Raw genomic sequence first — 19,780 nt, forward strand, 5'->3', positions numbered from 1 at the left:
GGGAGAGATAGGAGGAGTTAGGTGGCATTACGGGGAGAGATAGGAGGAGTTAGTTTGGCATTACGGGGAGAGATAGGAGGAGTTAGGTGGCATTACGGGGAGAGATAGGAGGAGTTAGGTGGCATTACCGGGAGTGATGGGAGGAGTTAGGCTGGCATTACGGGGAGTGATGGGAGGAGTTAGGTGGCATTACGGGGAGTGATGGGAGGAGTTAGGTTTCATTACGGGGAGTGATGGGAGGAGTTAGGTGGCATTACGGGGAGAGATAGGAGGAGTTAGGTGGCATTACGGGGAGAGATAGGAGGAGTTAGGCTCATTACGGGGAGTGATAGGAGGAGTTAGGTGGCATTACCGGGAGTGATGGGAGGAGTTAGGCTGGCATTACGGGGAGTGATGGGAGGAGTTAGGTGGCATTACGGGGAGTGATGGGAGGAGTTAGGTTTCATTACGGGGAGTGATGGGAGGAGATAGGTGGCATTACGGGGAGAGATAGGAGGAGTTAGGTGGCATTACGGGGAGAGATAGGAGGAGTTAGGCTCTCATTACGGGGAGTGATAGGAGGAGTTAGGCTGGCATTACGGGGAGAGATAGGAGGAGTTAGGCTGGCATTACGGGGAGAGAGAGGAGGAGTTAGGCTCTCATTACGGGGAGTGATAGGAGGAGTTAGGCTGGCATTACGGGGAGAGATAGGAGGAGTTAGGCTGGTATTACGGGGAGAGATAGAGGAGTTAGGCTGGCATTACGGGGAGTGATGGGAGGAGTTAGGCTGGCATTACGGGGAGAGATAGGAGGAGTTAGGCTGGCATTACGGGGAGAGATAGAGGAGTTAGGCTGGCATTACGGGGAGAGATAGGAGGAGCTAGGCTGGCATTACGGGGAGAGATAGGAGGAGTTAGGCTCTCATTATGGGGAGTGATAGGAGGAGTTAGGCTGGCATTACGGGGAGAGATAGGAGGAGTTAGGCTGGCATTACGGGGAGAGAGAGGAGGAGTTAGGCTCTCATTACGGGGGAGTGATAGGAGGAGTTAGGCTGGCATTACGGGGAGAGATAAGAGGAGTTAGGCTGGCATTACGGGGAGAGATAGAGGAGTTAGGCTGGCATTACGGGGAGTGATGGGAGGAGTTAGGCTGGCATTACGGGGAGAGATAGGAGGAGTTAGGCTGGCATTACGGGGAGAGATAGAGGAGTTAGGCTGGCATTACGGGGAGAGATAGGAGGAGTTAGGTGGCATTACGGGGAGAGATAGGAGGAGTTAGTTTGGCATTACGGGGAGAGATAGGAGGAGTTAGGTGGCATTACGGGGAGAGATAGGAGGAGTTAGGTGGCATTACCGGGAGTGATGGGAGGAGTTAGGCTGGCATTACGGGGAGTGATGGGAGGAGTTAGGTGGCATTACGGGGAGTGATGGGAGGAGTTAGGTTTCATTACGGGGAGTGATGGGAGGAGTTAGGTGGCATTACGGGGAGAGATAGGAGGAGTTAGGTGGCATTACGGGGAGAGATAGGAGGAGTTAGGCTCTCATTACGGGGAGTGATAGGAGGAGTTAGGCTGGCATTACGGGGAGAGATAGGAGGAGTTAGGCTGGCATTACGGGGAGAGAGAGGAGGAGTTAGGCTCTCATTACGGGGAGTGATAGGAGGAGTTAGGCTGGCATTACGGGGAGAGATAGGAGGAGTTAGGCTGGCATTACGGGGAGAGATAGAGGAGTTAGGCTGGCATTACGGGGAGTGATGGGAGGAGTTAGGCTGGCATTACGGGGAGAGATAGGAGGAGTTAGGCTGGCATTACGGGGAGAGATAGAGGAGTTAGGCTGGCATTACGGGGAGAGATAGGAGGAGCTAGGCTGGCATTACGGGGAGAGATAGGAGGAGTTAGGCTCTCATTACGGGGAGAGATAGGAGGAGTTAGGCTGGCATTACGGAGAGAGATAGGAGGAGTTAGCCTGGCATTACTGGGAGTGATGGGAGGAGTTAGGTGGCATTACGGGGAGAGATAGGAAGAGTTAGGCTGGCATTACGGGGAGAAATAGGAGGAGTTAGGCTGGCATTACGGGGAGTGATAGGAGGAGTTAGGCTGGCATTACGGGGAGAGATAGGAGGCGTTAGGTGGCATTACGGGGAGAGATAGGAGGAGTTAGGCTGGCATTACGAGGAGAGATAGGAGGCGTTAGGTGGCATTACGGGGAGAGATAGGAGGAGTTAGGCTGGCATTACGAGGAGAGATAGGAGGAGTTAGGTGGCATTACGGGGAGAAATAGGAGGAGTTAGGTTGGCGTTACGGGGAGAGAGGAGGAGTTAGGTGGCATTACGGGGAGAGATAGGAGTTAGGCTGGCGTTACGGGGAGAGATAGGAGGAGTTAGGCTGGCGTTACGGGGAGAGATAGGAGGAGTTAGGTGGCATTACGGGGAGAGATAGGAGGAGTTAGGCTCTCATTACGGGGAGTGATAGAGGAGTTAGGCTGGCATTACGGGGAGAGATAGGAGTTAGGTGGCATTACGGGGAGAGATAGGAGGAGTTAGGCTGGCATTACGGGGAGAGATAGGAGGAGTTAGGCTGGCATTACGGGGAGAGATAGGAGGAGTTAGGCTGGCATTACGGGGAGTGATAGGAGGAGTTAGTTTGGCATTACGGGGAGAGATAGGAGGAGTTAGGTGGCATTACGGGGAGAGATAGGAGGAGTTAGGCTGGCATTACGGGGAGAGATAGGAGGAGTTAGGCTGGCATTACGGGGAGAGATAGGAGGAGTTAGGCTGGCATTACGGGGAGTGATAGGAGGAGTTAGTTTGGCATTACGGGGAGAGATAGGAGGAGTTAGGTGGCATTACGGGGAGAGATAGGAGGAGTTAGTTTGGCATTACGGGGAGAGATAGGAGGAGTTAGGCTGGCATTACGGGGAGAGATAGGAGGAGTTAGGCTGGCATTACGGGGAGAGATAGGAGGAGTTAGGTGGCATTACGGGGAGAGATAGGAGGAGTTAGGCTGGCATTACGGGGAGTGATAGGAGGAGTTAGTTTGGCATTACGGGGAGAGATAGGAGGAGTTAGGTGGCATTACGGGGAGTGATAGGAGGAGTTAGGCTGGCATTACGGGGAGTGATAGGAGGAGTTAGTTTGGCATTACGGGGAGAGATAGGAGGAGTTAGGTGGCATTACGGGGAGAGATAGGAGGAGTTAGGTGGCATTACGGGGAGAGATAGGAGGAGTTAGGCTGGCATTACGGGGAGTGATAGGAGGAGTTAGTTTGGCATTACGGGGAGAGATAGGAGGAGTTAGGCTGGCATTACGGGGAGAGATAGGAGGAGTTAGGTGGCATTACGGGGAGTGATAGGAGGAGTTAGGCTGGCATTACGGGGAGTGATAGGAGGAGTTAGGTGGCATTACGGGGAGAGATAGGAGGAGTTAGGCTGGCATTACGGGGAGTGATAGGAGGAGTTAGTTTGGCATTACGGGGAGAGATAGGAGGAGTTAGGTGGCATTACGGGGAGTGATAGGAGGAGTTAGGCTGGCATTACGGGGAGTGATAGGAGGAGTTAGTTTGGCATTACGGGGAGAGATAGGAGGAGTTAGGCTGGCATTACGGGGAGAGATAGGAGGAGTTAGTTTGGCATTACGGGGAGAGATAGGAGGAGTTAGGTGGCATTACGGGGAGAGATAGGAGGAGTTAGTTTGGCATTACGGGGAGAGATAGGAGGAGTTAGGTGGCATTACCGGGAGTGATGGGAGGAGTTAGGCTGGCATTACGGGGAGTGATGGGAGGAGTTAGGTGGCATTACGGGGAGTGATGGGAGGAGTTAGGTTTCATTACGGGGAATGATGGGAGAAGTTAGGTGGCATTACGGGGAGAGATAGGAGGAGTTAGGTGGCATTACGGGGAGAGATAGGAGGAGTTAGGCTCATTACGGGGAGTGATAGGAGGAGTTAGGCTGGCATTACGGGGAGAGATAGGAGGAGTTAGGCTGGCATTACGGGAGAGATAGGAGGAGTTAGGCTGGCATTACGGGGAGAGATAGAGGAGTTAGGCTGGCATTACGGGGAGTGATGGGAGGAGTTAGGCTGGCATTACGGGGAGAGATAGGAGGAGTTAGGCTGGCATTACGGGGAGAGATAGAGGAGTTAGGCTGGCATTACGGGGAGAGATAGGAGGAGCTAGGCTGGCATTACGGGGAGAGATAGGAGGAGTTAGGCTCTCATTACGGGGAGAGATAGGAGGAGTTAGGCTGGCATTACGGAGAGAGATAGGAGGAGTTAGGCTGGCATTACTGGGAGTGATGGGAGGAGTTAGGTGGCATTACGGGGAGAGATAGGAAGAGTTAGGCTGGCATTACGGGGAGAGATAGAGGAGTTAGGCTGGCATTACGGGGAGAGATAGGAGGAGTTAGGTGGCATTACGGGGAGAGATAGGAGGAGTTAGTTTGGCATTACGGGGAGAGATAGGAGGAGTTAGGTGGCATTACGGGGAGAGATAGGAGGAGTTAGGTGGCATTACCGGGAGTGATGGGAGGAGTTAGGCTGGCATTACGGGGAGTGATGGGAGGAGTTAGGTGGCATTACGGGGAGTGATGGGAGGAGTTAGGTTTCATTACGGGGAGTGATGGGAGGAGTTAGGTGGCATTACGGGGAGAGATAGGAGGAGTTAGGTGGCATTACGGGGAGAGATAGGAGGAGTTAGGCTCTCATTACGGGGAGTGATAGGAGGAGTTAGGCTGGCATTACGGGGAGAGATAGGAGGAGTTAGGCTGGCATTACGGGGAGAGATAGAGGAGTTAGGCTGGCATTACGGGGAGTGATGGGAGGAGTTAGGCTGGCATTACGGGGAGAGATAGGAGGAGTTAGGCTGGCATTACGGGGAGAGATAGAGGAGTTAGGCTGGCATTACGGGGAGAGATAGGAGGAGCTAGGCTGGCATTACGGGGAGAGATAGGAGGAGTTAGGCTCTCATTACGGGGAGAGATAGGAGGAGTTAGGCTGGCATTACGGAGAGAGATAGGAGGAGTTAGCCTGGCATTACTGGGAGTGATGGGAGGAGTTAGGTGGCATTACGGGGAGAGATAGGAAGAGTTAGGCTGGCATTACGGGGAGAAATAGGAGGAGTTAGGCTGGCATTACGGGGAGTGATAGGAGGAGTTAGGCTGGCATTACGGGGAGAGATAGGAGGCGTTAGGTGGCATTACGGGGAGAGATAGGAGGAGTTAGGCTGGCATTACGAGGAGAGATAGGAGGCGTTAGGTGGCATTACGGGGAGAGATAGGAGGAGTTAGGCTGGCATTACGAGGAGAGATAGGAGGAGTTAGGTGGCATTACGGGGAGAAATAGGAGGAGTTAGGTTGGCGTTACGGGGAGAGAGGAGGAGTTAGGTGGCATTACGGGGAGAGATAGGAGTTAGGCTGGCGTTACGGGGAGAGATAGGAGGAGTTAGGCTGGCGTTACGGGGAGAGATAGGAGGAGTTAGGTGGCATTACGGGGAGAGATAGGAGGAGTTAGGCTCTCATTACGGGGAGTGATAGAGGAGTTAGGCTGGCATTACGGGGAGAGATAGGAGTTAGGTGGCATTACGGGGAGAGATAGGAGGAGTTAGGCTGGCATTACGGGGAGAGATAGGAGGAGTTAGGCTGGCATTACGGGGAGAGATAGGAGGAGTTAGGCTGGCATTACGGGGAGTGATAGGAGGAGTTAGTTTGGCATTACGGGGAGAGATAGGAGGAGTTAGGTGGCATTACGGGGAGAGATAGGAGGAGTTAGGCTGGCATTACGGGGAGAGATAGGAGGAGTTAGGCTGGCATTACGGGGAGAGATAGGAGGAGTTAGGCTGGCATTACGGGGAGTGATAGGAGGAGTTAGTTTGGCATTACGGGGAGAGATAGGAGGAGTTAGGTGGCATTACGGGGAGAGATAGGAGGAGTTAGTTTGGCATTACGGGGAGAGATAGGAGGAGTTAGGCTGGCATTACGGGGAGAGATAGGAGGAGTTAGGCTGGCATTACGGGGAGAGATAGGAGGAGTTAGGTGGCATTACGGGGAGAGATAGGAGGAGTTAGGCTGGCATTACGGGGAGTGATAGGAGGAGTTAGTTTGGCATTACGGGGAGAGATAGGAGGAGTTAGGTGGCATTACGGGGAGTGATAGGAGGAGTTAGGCTGGCATTACGGGGAGTGATAGGAGGAGTTAGTTTGGCATTACGGGGAGAGATAGGAGGAGTTAGGTGGCATTACGGGGAGAGATAGGAGGAGTTAGGTGGCATTACGGGGAGAGATAGGAGGAGTTAGGCTGGCATTACGGGGAGTGATAGGAGGAGTTAGTTTGGCATTACGGGGAGAGATAGGAGGAGTTAGGCTGGCATTACGGGGAGAGATAGGAGGAGTTAGGTGGCATTACGGGGAGTGATAGGAGGAGTTAGGCTGGCATTACGGGGAGTGATAGGAGGAGTTAGATGGCATTACGGGGAGAGATAGGAGGAGTTAGGCTGGCATTACGGGGAGTGATAGGAGGAGTTAGTTTGGCATTACGGGGAGAGATAGGAGGAGTTAGGTGGCATTACGGGGAGAGATAGGAGGAGTTAGGCTGGCATTACGGGGAGTGATAGGAGGAGTTAGTTTGGCATTACGGGGAGAGATAGGAGGAGTTAGGCTGGCATTACGGGGAGAGATAGGAGGAGTTAGTTTGGCATTACGGGGAGAGATAGGAGGAGTTAGGTGGCATTACGGGGAGAGATAGGAGGAGTTAGTTTGGCATTACGGGGAGAGATAGGAGGAGTTAGGTGGCATTACCGGGAGTGATGGGAGGAGTTAGGCTGGCATTACGGGGAGTGATGGGAGGAGTTAGGTGGCATTACGGGGAGTGATGGGAGGAGTTAGGTTTCATTACGGGGAATGATGGGAGAAGTTAGGTGGCATTACGGGGAGAGATAGGAGGAGTTAGGTGGCATTACGGGGAGAGATAGGAGGAGTTAGGCTCATTACGGGGAGTGATAGGAGGAGTTAGGCTGGCATTACGGGGAGAGATAGGAGGAGTTAGGCTGGCATTACGGGAGAGATAGGAGGAGTTAGGCTGGCATTACGGGGAGAGATAGAGGAGTTAGGCTGGCATTACGGGGAGTGATGGGAGGAGTTAGGCTGGCATTACGGGGAGAGATAGGAGGAGTTAGGCTGGCATTACGGGGAGAGATAGAGGAGTTAGGCTGGCATTACGGGGAGAGATAGGAGGAGCTAGGCTGGCATTACGGGGAGAGATAGGAGGAGTTAGGCTCTCATTACGGGGAGAGATAGGAGGAGTTAGGCTGGCATTACGGAGAGAGATAGGAGGAGTTAGGCTGGCATTACTGGGAGTGATGGGAGGAGTTAGGTGGCATTACGGGGAGAGATAGGAAGAGTTAGGCTGGCATTACGGGGAGAGATAGGAGGAGTTAGGTGGCATTACCGGGAGTGATGGGAGGAGTTATACGGGGAGTGATGGGAGGAGTTAGGTGGCATTACGGGGAGAGATAGGAGGAGTTAGGGGGCATTACGGGGAGAGATAGGAGGAGTTAGGCTCTCATTACGGGGAGTGATAGGAGGAGTTAGGCTGGCATTACGGGGAGAGATAGGAGGAGTTAGGCTGGCATTACGGGGAGAGATAGAGGAGTTAGGCTGGCATTACGGGGAGTGATGGGAGGTGTTAGGCTGGCATTACGGGGAGAGATAGGAGGAGTTAGGCTGGCATTATGGGGAAAGATAGAGGAGTTAGGTTGGCATTACGGGGAGAGATTGGAGGAGTTAGGCTGGCATTACGGGGAGAGATAGGAGGAGTTAGGCTGGCATTACGGGGAGAGATAGGAGGAGTTAGGCTGGCATTATGGGGAGAGATAGGAGGAGTTAGGCTGGCATTACGGGAGTGATTGGAGGAGTTAGGCTGGCATTACGGGGAGAGATAGGAGGGGTTAGGCTGACATTACGGGGAGAGATAGAGGAGTTAGGCTGGCATTACGGGGAGAGATAGGAGGAGTTAGGCTGGCATTACGGAGAGAGATAGGAGGAGTTAGGCTGGCATTACGAGGAGAGATAGGAGGAGTTAGGTGGCATTACGGGGAGAGATAGGAGGAGTTAGGCTGGCATTACGAGGAGAGATAGGAGGAGTTAGGTGGCATTACGGGGAGAGATAGGAGGAGTTAGGTTGGCGTTACGGGGAGAGAGGAGGAGTTAGGTGGCATTACGGGGAGAGATCGGAGGAGTTAGGCTGGCATTACGAGGAGAGATAGGAGGAGTTAGGTGGCATTACGGGGAGAGATAGGAGGAGTTAGGCTGGCATTACTGGGAGTGATGGGAGGAGTTAGGTGGCATTACGGGGAGAGATAGGAAGAGTTAGGCTGGCATTACGGGGAGAGATAGGAGGAGTTAGGTGGCATTACCGGGAGTGATGGGAGGAGTTATACGGGGAGTGATGGGAGGAGTTAGGTGGCATTACGGGGAGAGATAGGAGGAGTTAGGGGGCATTACGGGGAGAGATAGGAGGAGTTAGGCTCTCATTACGGGGAGTGATAGGAGGAGTTAGGCTGGCATTACGGGGAGAGATAGGAGGAGTTAGGCTGGCATTACGGGGAGAGATAGAGGAGTTAGGCTGGCATTACGGGGAGTGATGGGAGGTGTTAGGCTGGCATTACGGGGAGAGATAGGAGGAGTTAGGCTGGCATTATGGGGAAAGATAGAGGAGTTAGGCTGGCATTACGGGGAGAGATTGGAGGAGTTAGGCTGGCATTACGGGGAGAGATAGGAGGAGTTAGGCTGGCATTACGGGGAGAGATAGGAGGAGTTAGGCTGGCATTATGGGGAGAGATAGGAGGAGTTAGGCTGGCATTACGGGAGTGATTGGAGGAGTTAGGCTGGCATTACGGGGAGAGATAGGAGGGGTTAGGCTGACATTACGGGGAGAGATAGAGGAGTTAGGCTGGCATTACGGGGAGAGATAGGAGGAGTTAGGCTGGCATTACGGAGAGAGATAGGAGGAGTTAGGTGGCATTACGGGGAGAGATAGGAGGAGTTAGGTTGGCGTTACGGGGAGAGAGGAGGAGTTAGGTGGCATTACGGGGAGAGATAGGAGTAGTTAGGCTGGCGTTACGGGGAGAGATAGGAGGAGTTAGGCTGGCGTTACGGGGAGAGATAGGAGGAGTTAGGCTGGCATTACGGGGAGAGATAGGAGGAGTTAGGCTGGCATTACGGGGAGAGATAGAGGAGTTAGGATGGCATTACGGGGAGATATAGAGGCGTTAGGCTGAATTACGGGGAGAGATAGGAGGAGTTAGGCTGGCATTCCGGGGAGAGATAGGAGGAGTTAGGCTGGCATTACGGGGAGTGATGGGAGGAGTTATACGGGGAGTGATGGGAGGAGTTAGGTGGCATTACGGAGAGTTATGGGAGGAGTTAGGTGGCATTACGGGGAGAGATAGGAGGAGTTAGGCTGGCATTACGGGGAGAGATAGGAGGAGTTAGGCTGGCATTACGGGGAGAGATAGGAGGAGTTAGGCTGGCATTACGGGGCGAGATAGGAGGAGTTAGGCTGGCATTACCGGGAGTGATAGGAGGAGTTAGGCTGGCATTACGGGGAAAGATAGGAGTTAGGCTGGCATTACGGGGAGAGATAGAGGAGTTAGGCTGGCATTACGGGGAGAGGTAGGAGGAGTTAGGCTGGTATTACGGGGAGAGATAGAGGAGTTAGGCTGGCATTACGGGGAGATTGGAGGAGTTAGGCTGGCATTACGGGGAGAGATAGGAGGAGTTAGGCTGGCATTACGGGGAGAGATAGGAGGAGTTAGGCTGGCATTACGGGAGTGATTGGAGGAGTTAGGCTGGCATTACGGGGAGAGATAGGAGGGGTTAGGCTGACATTACGGGGAGAGATAGAGGAGTTAGGCTGGCATTACGGGGAGAGATAGGAGGAGTTAGGCTGGCATTACGGAGAGAGATAGGAGGAGTTAGGTGGCATTACGGGGAGAGATAGGAGGAGTTAGGTTGGCGTTACGGGGAGAGAGGAGGAGTTAGGTGGCATTACGGGGAGAGATAGGAGTAGTTAGGCTGGCGTTACGGGGAGAGATAGGAGGAGTTAGGCTGGCGTTACGGGGAGAGATAGGAGGAGTTAGGCTGGCATTACGGGGAGAGATAGGAGGAGTTAGGCTGGCATTAAGGGGAGAGATAGGAGGAGTTAGGCTGGCATTACGGGGAGAGATAGGAGGAGTTAGGTGGCATTACGAGGAGAGATAGGAGGAGTTAGGTGGCATTACGGGGAGAGAGGAGGAGTTAGGTTGGCGTTACGGGGAGAGAGGAGGAGTTAGGTGGCATTACGGGGAGAGATAGGAGGAGTTAGGCTGGCGTTACGGGGAGAGATAGGAGGAGTTAGGCTGGCATTACGGGGAGAGATAGGAGGAGTTAGGCTGGCATTACGGGGAGTGATGGGAGGAGTTATACGGGGAGTGATGGGAGGAGTTAGGTGGCATTACGGGGAGTTATGGGAAGAGTTAGGTGGCATTACGGGGAGAGATAGGAGGAGTTAGGCTGGCATTACAGGGAGAGATAGGAGGAGTTAGGCTGGCATTATGAGGAGAGATAGGAGGAGTTAGGTGGCATTACGGGGAGAGATAGGAGGAGTTAGGCTGGCATTACGGGGAGAGATAGGAGGAGTTAGGCTGGCATTACGAGGAGAGATAGGAGAAGTTAGGTGGCATTACGGGGAGAGATAGGAGGAGTTAGGTTGGCGTTACGGGGAGAGAGGAGGAGTTAGGCTGGCGTTACGGGGAGAGATAGGAGGAGTTAGGCTGGCGTTACGGGGAGAGATAGGAGGAGTTAGGCTGGCATTACGAGGAGAGATAGGAGGAGTTAGGTGGCATTACGGGGAGAGATAGGAGGAGTTAGGTTGGCGTTACGCGGAGAGAGGAGGAGTTAGGCTGGCGTTACGGGGAGAGATAGGAGGAGTTAGGCTGGCATTACGGGAAGAGATAGGAGGAGTTAGGCTTGCATTACGAGGAGAGATAGGAGGAGTTAGGCTGGCGTTACGGGGAGAGATAGGAGGAGTTAGGCTGGCGTTACGGGGAGAGATAGGAGTTAGGCTGGCATTACGGGGAGAGATAGGAGGAGTTAGGCTGGCATTACGGGGAGTGATGGGAGGAGTTATACGGGGAGTGATGGGAGGAGTTAGGTGGCATTACGGGGAGTGATGGGAGGAGTTAGGTGGCATTACGGGGAGTTATGGGAGGAGTTAGGTGGCATTACGGGGAGAGATAGGAGGAGTTAGGTGGCATTACAGGGAGAGATAGGAGGAGTTAGGCTGGCATTATGAGGAGAGATAGGAGGAGTTAGGTGGCATTACGGGGAGAGATAGGAGGAGTTAGGTGGCATTACGGGGAGAGATAGGAGGAGTTAGGCTGGCATTACGGGGAGAGATAGGAGGAGTTAGCCTGGCGTTACGGGGAGAGAGGAGGAGTTATACGGGGAGAGATAGGAGGAGTTAGGCTGCATTACGGGGAGAGATAGGAGGAGTTAGGCTGGCGTTACAGGAGAGATAGGAGGAGTTAGGCTGGCATTACGGGGAGAGATAGGAGGGGTTAGGCTGGCATTATGGGGAGAGATAGGAGGAGTTAGGCTGGCGTTACGGGGAGAGATAGGAGAAATTAGGCTTGCATTACCGGGAGTGATAGCAGGAGTTAGCCTGGCATTACAGGGAGAGATAGGAGGAGTTAGGTTGGCGTTACGGGGAGAGAGGAGGAGTTAGGTGGCATTACGGGGAGAGATAGGAGGAGTTAGGTTGGCGTTACGGGGAGAGAGGAGGAGTTAGGTGGCATTACGGGGAGAGATAGGAGGAGTTAGGCTGGCATTACCGGGAGTGATAGGAGGAGTTAGGCTGGCGTTACGGGGAGAGATAGGAGGAGTTAGGCTGGCATTACGGGGAGATAGAGGGCATTAGGCTGGCATTACGGGGAGAGATAGGAGGAGTTGGGTGGCATTACGGGGAGAGATAGGAGGCGTTAGGCTGGCATTACGGGGAGAGAGGAGGAGTTAGGCTGGCATTACGGGGAGAGATAGGAGGAGTTAGGCTGGCGTTACGGGGAGAGATAGGAGGAGTTAGGCTGGCATTACGGGGAGATAGAGGGCATTAGGCTGGCATTACGGGGAGAGATAGGAGGAGTTGGGTGGCATTACGGGGAGAGATAGGAGGCGTTAGGCTGGCATTACGGGGAGAGAGGAGGAGTTAGGCTGGCATTACGGGGAGAGATAGGAGGAATTAGGCTGGTATTACCGGGAGAGATAGGAGGAGTTAGGCTGGCATTACGGGGAGAGATAGGAGGAGTTAGGCTGGCATTACGGGGAGAGATAGGAGGAGTTATACGGGGAGTGATGGGAGGAGTTAGGTGGCATTACGGGGAGTGATGGGAGGAGTTAGGTGGCATTACGGGGAGTTATGGGAGGAGTTAGGTGGCATTACGGGGAGAGAGGAGGAGTTAGGCTGGCATTACGGGGAGAGATAGGAGGAGTTAGGCTGGTATTACCGGGAGAGATAGGAGGAGGTAGGCTGGCATTACGGGGAGTGATGGGAGGAGTTAGGCTCTCATTACGGGGAGTGATAGGAGGAGTTAGGCTGGCATTACGGGGAGAGATAGGAGGAGTTATGCTGGCATTACGGGGAGAGATAGAGGAGTTAGGCTGGCATTACGGGGAGTGATGGGAGGAGTTAGGCTGGCATTACGGGGAGAGATAGGAGGAGTTAGGCTGGCATTACGGGGAGAGATAGAGGAGTTAGGCTGGCATTACGGGGAGAGATAGAGGAGTTAGGCTGGCATTACGGGGAGAGATAGGAGGAGTTAGGTGGCATTACGGGGAGAGATAGGAGGAGTTAGGCTCTCATTACGGGGAGTGATAGGAGGAGTTAGGCTGGCATTACGGGGAGAGATAGGAGGAGTTAGGCTGGCATTACGGGGAGAGAGAGGAGGAGTTAGGCTCTCATTACGGGGGAGTGATAGGAGGAGTTAGGCTGGCATTACGGGGAGAGATAGGAGGAGTTAGGCTGGCATTACGGGGAGAGATAGAGGAGTTAGGCTGGCATTACGGGGAGTGATGGGAGGAGTTAGGCTGGCATTACGGGGAGAGATAGGAGGAGTAAGGCTGGCATTACGGGGAGAGATAGAGGAGTTAGGCTGGCATTACGGGGAGAGATAGGAGGAGTTAGGTGGCATTACGGGGAGAGATAGGAGGAGTTAGTTTGGCATTACGGGGAGAGATAGGAGGAGTTAGGTGGCATTACGGGGAGAGATAGGAGGAGTTAGGTGGCATTACGGGGAGTGATGGGAGGAGTTAGGCTGGCATTACGGGGAGTGATGGGAGGAGTTAGGTGGCATTACGGGGAGTGATGGGAGGAGTTAGGTTTCATTACGGGGAGTGATGGGAGGAGTTAGGTGGCATTACGGGGAGAGATAGGAGGAGTTAGGTGGCATTACGGGGAGAGATAGGAGGAGTTAGGCTCTCATTACGGGGAGTGATAGGAGGAGTTAGGCTGGCATTACGGGGAGAGCTAGGAGGAGTTAGGCTGGCATTACGGGGAGAGAGAGGAGGAGTTAGGCTCTCATTACGGGGAGTGATAGGAGGAGTTAGGCTGGCATTACGGGGAGAGATAGGAGGAGTTAGGCTGGCATTACGGGGAGAGATAGAGGAGTTAGGCTGGCATTACGGGGAGTGATGGGAGGAGTTAGGCTGGCATTACGGGGAGAGATAGGAGGAGTTAGGCTGTCATTACGGGGAGAGATAGAGGAGTTAGGCTGGCATTACGGGGAGAGATAGGAGGAGCTAGGCTGGCATTACGGGGAGAGATAGGAGGAGTTAGGCTCTCATTACGGGGAGAGATAGGAGGAGTTAGGCTGGCATTACGGAGAGAGATAGGAGGAGTTAGCCTGGCATTACTGGGAGTGATGGGAGGAGTTAGGTGGCATTACGGGGAGAGATAGGAAGAGTTAGGCTGGCATTACGGGGAGAGATAGGAGGAGTTAGGCTGGCATTACGGGGAGTGATAGGAGGAGTTAGGCTGGCATTACGGGGAGAGATAGGAGGCGTTAGGTGGCATTACGGGGAGAGATAGGAGGAGTTAGGCTGGCATTACGAGGAGAGATAGGAGGAGTTAGGTGGCATTATGGGGAGAGATAGGAGGAGTTAGGCTGGCATTACGAGGAGAGATAGGAGGAGTTAGGTGGCATTACGGGGAGAAATAGGAGGAGTTAGGTTGGCGTTACGGGGAGAGAGGAGGAGTTAGGTGGCATTACGGGGAGAGATAGGAGTTAGGCTGGCGTTACGGGGAGAGATAGGAGGAGTTAGGCTGGCGTTACGGGGAGAGATAGGAGGAGTTAGGTGGCATTACTGGGAGAGATAGGAGGAGTTAGGCTCTCATTACGGGGAGTGATAGAGGAGTTAGGCTGGCATTACGGGGAGAGATAGGAGTTAGGTGGCATTACGGGGAGAGATAGGAGGAGTTAGGCTGGCATTACGGGGAGAGATAGGAGGAGTTAGGCTGGCATTACGGGGAGAGATAGGAGGAGTTAGGCTGGCATTACGGGGAGTGATAGGAGGAGTTAGTTTGGCATTACGGGGAGAGATAGGAGGAGTTAGGTGGCATTACGGGGAGAGATAGGAGGAGTTAGGCTGGCATTACGGGGAGAGATAGGAGGAGTTAGGCTGGCATTACGGGGAGAGATAGGAGGAGTTAGGCTGGCATTACGGGGAGTGATAGGAGGAGTTAGTTTGGCATTACGGGGAGAGATAGGAGGAGTTAGGTGGCATTACGGGGAGAGATAGGAGGAGTTAGTTTGGCATTACGGGGAGAGATAGGAGGAGTTAGGCTGGCATTACGGGGAGAGATAGGAGGAGTTAGGCTGGCATTACGGGGAGAGATAGGAGGAGTTAGGTGGCATTACGGGGAGAGATAGGAGGAGTTAGGCTGGCATTACGGGGAGTGATAGGAGGAGTTAGTTTGGCATTACGGGGAGAGATAGGAGGAGTTAGGTGGCATTACGGGGAGTGATAGGAGGAGTTAGGCTGGCATTACGGGGAGTGATAGGAGGAGTTAGTTTGGCATTACGGGGAGAGATAGGAGGAGTTAGGTGGCATTACGGGGAGAGATAGGAGGAGTTAGGTGGCATTACGGGGAGAGATAGGAGGAGTTAGGCTGGCATTACGGGGAGTGATAGGAGGAGTTAGTTTGGCTTTACGGGGAGAGATAGGAGGAGTTAGGCTGGCATTACGGGGAGAGATAGGAGGAGTTAGGTGGCATTACGGGGAGTGATAGGAGGAGTTAGGCTGGCATTACGGGGAGTGATAGGAGGAGTTAGGTGGCATTACGGGGAGAGATAGGAGGAGTTAGGCTGGCATTACGGGGAGTGATAGGAGGAGTTAGTTTGGCATTACGGGGAGAGATAGGAGGAGTTAGGTGGCATTACGGGGAGTGATAGGAGGAGTTAGGCTGGCATTACGGGGAGTGATAGGAGGAGTTAGTTTGGCATTACGGGGAGAGATAGGAGGAGTTAGGCTGGCATTACGGGGAGAGATAGGAGGAGTTAGTTTGGCATTACGGGGAGAGATAGGAGGAGTTAGGTGGCATTACGGGGAGAGATAGGAGGAGTTAGTTTGGCATTACGGGGAGAGATAGGAGGAGTTAGGTGGCATTACCGGGAGTGATGGGAGGAGTTAGGCTGGCATTACGGGGAGTGATGGGAGGAGTTAGGTGGCATTACGGGGAGTGATGGGAGGAGTTAGGTTTCATTACGGGGAATGATGGGAGGAGTTAGGTGGCATTACGGGGAGAGATAGGAGGAGTTAGGTGGCATTACGGGGAGAGATAGGAGGAGTTAGGCTCTCATTACGGGGAGTGATAGGAGGAGTTAGGCTGGCATTACGGGGAGAGATAGGAGGAGTTAGGCTGGCATTACGGGAGAGATAGGAGGAGTTAGGCTGGCATTACGGGGAGAGATAGAGGAGTTAGGCTGGCATTACGGGGAGTGATGGGAGGAGTTAGGCTGGCATTACGGGGAGAGATAGGAGGAGTTAGGCTGGCATTACGGGGAGAGATAGAGGAGTTAGGCTGGCATTACGGGGAGAGATAGGAGGAGCTAGGCTGGCATTACGGGGAGAGATAGGAGGAGTTAGGCTCTCATTACGGGGAGAGATAGGAGGAGTTAGGCTGGCATTACGGAGAGAGATAGGAGGAGTTAGGCTGGCATTACTGGGAGTGATGGGAGGAGTTAGGTGGCATTACGGGGAGAGATAGGAAGAGTTAGGCTGGCATTACGGGGAGAGATAGGAGGAGTTAGGTGGCATTACCGGGAGTGATGGGAGGAGTTATACGGGGAGTGATGGGAGGAGTTAGGTGGCATTACGGGGAGAGATAGGAGGAGTTAGGGGGCATTACGGGGAGAGATAGGAGGAGTTAGGCTCTCATTACGGGGAGTGATAGGAGGAGTTAGGCTGGCATTACGGGGAGAGATAGGAGGAGTTAGGCTGGCATTACGGGGAGAGATAGAGGAGTTAGGCTGGCATTACGGGGAGTGATGGGAGGTGTTAGGCTGGCATTACGGGGAGAGATAGGAGGAGTTAGGCTGGCATTATGGGGATAGATAGAGGAGTTAGGCTGGCATTACGGGGAGAGATTGGAGGAGTTAGGCTGGCATTACGGGGAGAGATAGGAGGAGTTAGGCTGGCATTACGGGGAGAGATAGGAGGAGTTAGGCTGGCATTATGGGGAGAGATAGGAGGAGTTAGGCTGGCATTACGGGGAGATAGGAGGAGTTAGGCTGGCATTACGGGGAGGGATAGGAGGAGTTGGGTGGCATTACGGGGAGAGATAGGAGGAGTTAGGTGGCATTACGGGGAGAGAGGAGGAGTTAGGCTGGCATTACAGGGAGAGATAGGAGGAATTAGGCTGGTATTACCGGGAGAGATAGGAGTTAGGCTGGCATTACGGGGAGAGATAGGAGGAGTTAGGCTGGCATTACCGGGAGTGATAGGAGAAGTTAGGCTGGCATTATGGAGAGAGATAGGAGGAGTTAGGCTGGCATTACGGGGAGAGATAGGAGGCGTTAGGCTGGCATTACGGGGAGAGATAGGAGGAGTTAGGCTTTCATTACCGGGACAGATAGGAGGAGTTAGGCTGGCATTATGGAGAGAGATAGGAGGAGTTAGGCTGGCATTACGGGGAGAGATAGGAGGAGTTAGGCTGGCATTACGGGGAGAGATAGAGAAGTTAGGCTGGCATTACGGGGGTGATGGGAGGAGTTAGGCTGGCATTACGGGGAGAGATAGAGAAGTTAGGCTGGCATTACGGGGAGAGATAGGAGGAGTTAGGCTGGCATTACGGGGAGAGATAGGAGGAGTTAGGCTGGCATTACGGGGAGATAGGAGGAGTTAGGCTGGCATTACGGGGAGGGATAGGAGGAGTTGGGTGGCATTACGGGGAGAGATAGGAGGAGTTAGGTGGCATTACGGGGAGAGAGGAGGAGTTAGGCTGGCATTACAGGGAGAGATAGGAGGAATTAGGCTGGTATTACCGGGAGAGATAGGAGTTAGGCTGGCATTACGGGGAGTGATGGGAGGAGTTCAGAAAGGACCACGCAAAAAACATCTACAGTAGTTATACGTTTTTGCTGTAAACTGTTAATGTAGAAGGTCACTTATTTATTGTGTTCATTCTGCTCTGGACTTAATAGGCCATGGATCCCTTCTCTGTAGATGTGCCATTATGTAGTGGGATTTAATAGGCTATAGGTCCCTTCTGTGTCTCTGTATGTCTTTGAAGTGGTATCTAAGACTCAGAGGACCATATCTCCCTTCTTTTTGTCACTGTTACCTACAAGATTTCCGTCAGATGCCACTGCAAAGTGACACACAAAGGTTCAGTGGCCCACAGGTCCGTCACTGTCATGTGGGTAGTGGCACCTAATTCTCAGTGAGCTTTTGTCCCTTGTGCCTGTCACTCTGTCACCTTGCAGTTGCAGATTCAGTAGGCCTTGGGTCCCTTTATCTGTGTTATTATATTTCCCCTTTACCCAGCGTTAATACAGGTAAAGGCCTATTTGTTTTCATCTTAACTATGAAGAGTAAGTCTAGCACTTTGCTTTTGCACTCTGGAGGAACACGATACCATGAGGCAGCCATTTTAACGCAGCGCCGTAATGTTTCAAAATGGCCGCCAAGACATCCTAGGCACAATCTCTGTTGACAACACAATTAGCCTCATTTTAAGTCTTTGCCAAAGGCTGCAACCTCTGTACAAAAGGGAGCAAGACCCTAAAAGTATTATATATACCACAAGGAGGGGTGAAACTATCCTTTTTTTTCTAACCCCACTGCCTCCTCCTACAACCTTATTCCCTGTGTTTGTGTTCCTGTATAACAAGAGAAAAAAAAAAAAAAGATAGCATTTGCACAGATGTATGTGTTACTCAAAAGGTGCTGCAAACCTAATTTAAAAAACGTTAAAAAAAAAAAAAAAAAGTGGAATAAGAAATGTAAATGAAACCGTGTATGGCGGGATTTGAACCGCAAAGCATTTGATATTTTGCTAATGCTAGGCTGTCTGTAACCGTTGTTGTGTTTCTTTCTGTTGCTTGCATTAGTGAGATGGATCGTTACTGTGTTAATAAACAATTGGACTGAAATGCCTCTGTTCTGATTGCTTTCTTTCCCCCAATTCTCCCTCACTCCCTTCTGATGTATAATAAACACGGGCGCACACATAGACGAAGGATTCCAGTGGGGACCGAAATGTTATATATATATATATATCAGAAAAAGAGAAGAAAAAGCGCCCGATACTCGTGTGATAACGTATAAAAAAAATTTAATAACATTTGGACAAAACGATTCAAAACTCGCAAAAATCCAAGTGAGTTAGGTTACCTCAAGGGAGGTTGTTGTGCCCAAGAAGAAGGCCGCCAGTATCCGGACAAACAGTTTTGTTGACCAACACAGGCCACATTATTGATTTTTTCATTTACAAATATATGGACATTTTCTTTTAAACTATTTTTATATTTATCATTTATTATTTTATTTGTTTTATTGGCATTGTACGTGCCAGGTTATTATTTGAACACTTTATCATTTGTATATGTTTAGCATTAGTTAGTACTGTATTGTGGGTAATCCCAACAATTAGATTCATCTAGTGTTTGCATCACATACACATATATTATTTCTGGTTTTTGCCTAGCACAACAAGGCGCGATCGTATATATATATATATATATATATATATATATATATATATATATATATATATATATATATATATATATATATAAATAAATAAAACCAACACACAGAGTTGGTGCCGCAATCAGAACCACTCCCCATAAATAAAAATAAATCACTGGGCCAGATGTAGGGGTGAAAATTACCCTCTGGAGGTGCTGATAACCCAACATGATATAGAAACACAGAAAGAAAAAAAGAGGGTCTGTTGAAAGCACACAAACAATATGTAAAAATACAAAATGGATTTTATTAGCAACACAAAACACAAAAAAATTAAAATATACCTAGACATACAAAATGAACACTGCTGATCCAAAAGATACACAATATACATGTAGAGACCCAAAATATGTAGCATGTAATATACGTGGGTATAATAATGCAAATCCAGAGGAAAGAAAACACAAAACCCAAATATGAGCAGAGAAAAGAGCAAAAATAAATAATGTAATAGTTATATACCTTACTGTAAATGCTGTACAGCCAGATGATGGCAGCTAGACCCAGGCAAATGTAATAAACCAGAGAGAGACA

At 51.7% G+C, this 19,780-nt stretch overlaps 1 long non-coding RNA gene across 3 annotated transcripts; it reads left to right on the plus strand.

The window, feature by feature from the left end:
* Positions 1–5,866: 5,866 nt before the first annotated feature.
* On the plus strand, positions 5,867–14,733 carry LOC142486172 (uncharacterized). 3 transcript variants are annotated; one of them, XR_012798835.1, is made up of 5 exons: positions 5,867–6,002; positions 9,393–10,873; positions 11,699–11,792; positions 13,279–14,255; positions 14,351–14,733. It is a non-coding gene; the product is annotated as an uncharacterized LOC142486172 (long non-coding RNA). The 3 variants fall into 3 exon arrangements; XR_012798836.1 differs by lacking the exons at positions 13,279–14,255; positions 14,351–14,733 and having other exon boundaries at positions 9,393–10,203; positions 10,582–10,873; positions 11,699–13,239; XR_012798834.1 differs by lacking the exons at positions 13,279–14,255; positions 14,351–14,733 and having other exon boundaries at positions 11,699–13,239.
* Positions 14,734–19,780: the final 5,047 nt, after the last annotated feature.

This window comes from Ascaphus truei, unplaced genomic scaffold (genome assembly GCF_040206685.1).
Source record: "Ascaphus truei isolate aAscTru1 unplaced genomic scaffold, aAscTru1.hap1 HAP1_SCAFFOLD_764, whole genome shotgun sequence".
In the NCBI taxonomy this organism is placed as follows: domain Eukaryota; kingdom Metazoa; phylum Chordata; class Amphibia; order Anura; family Ascaphidae; genus Ascaphus; species Ascaphus truei.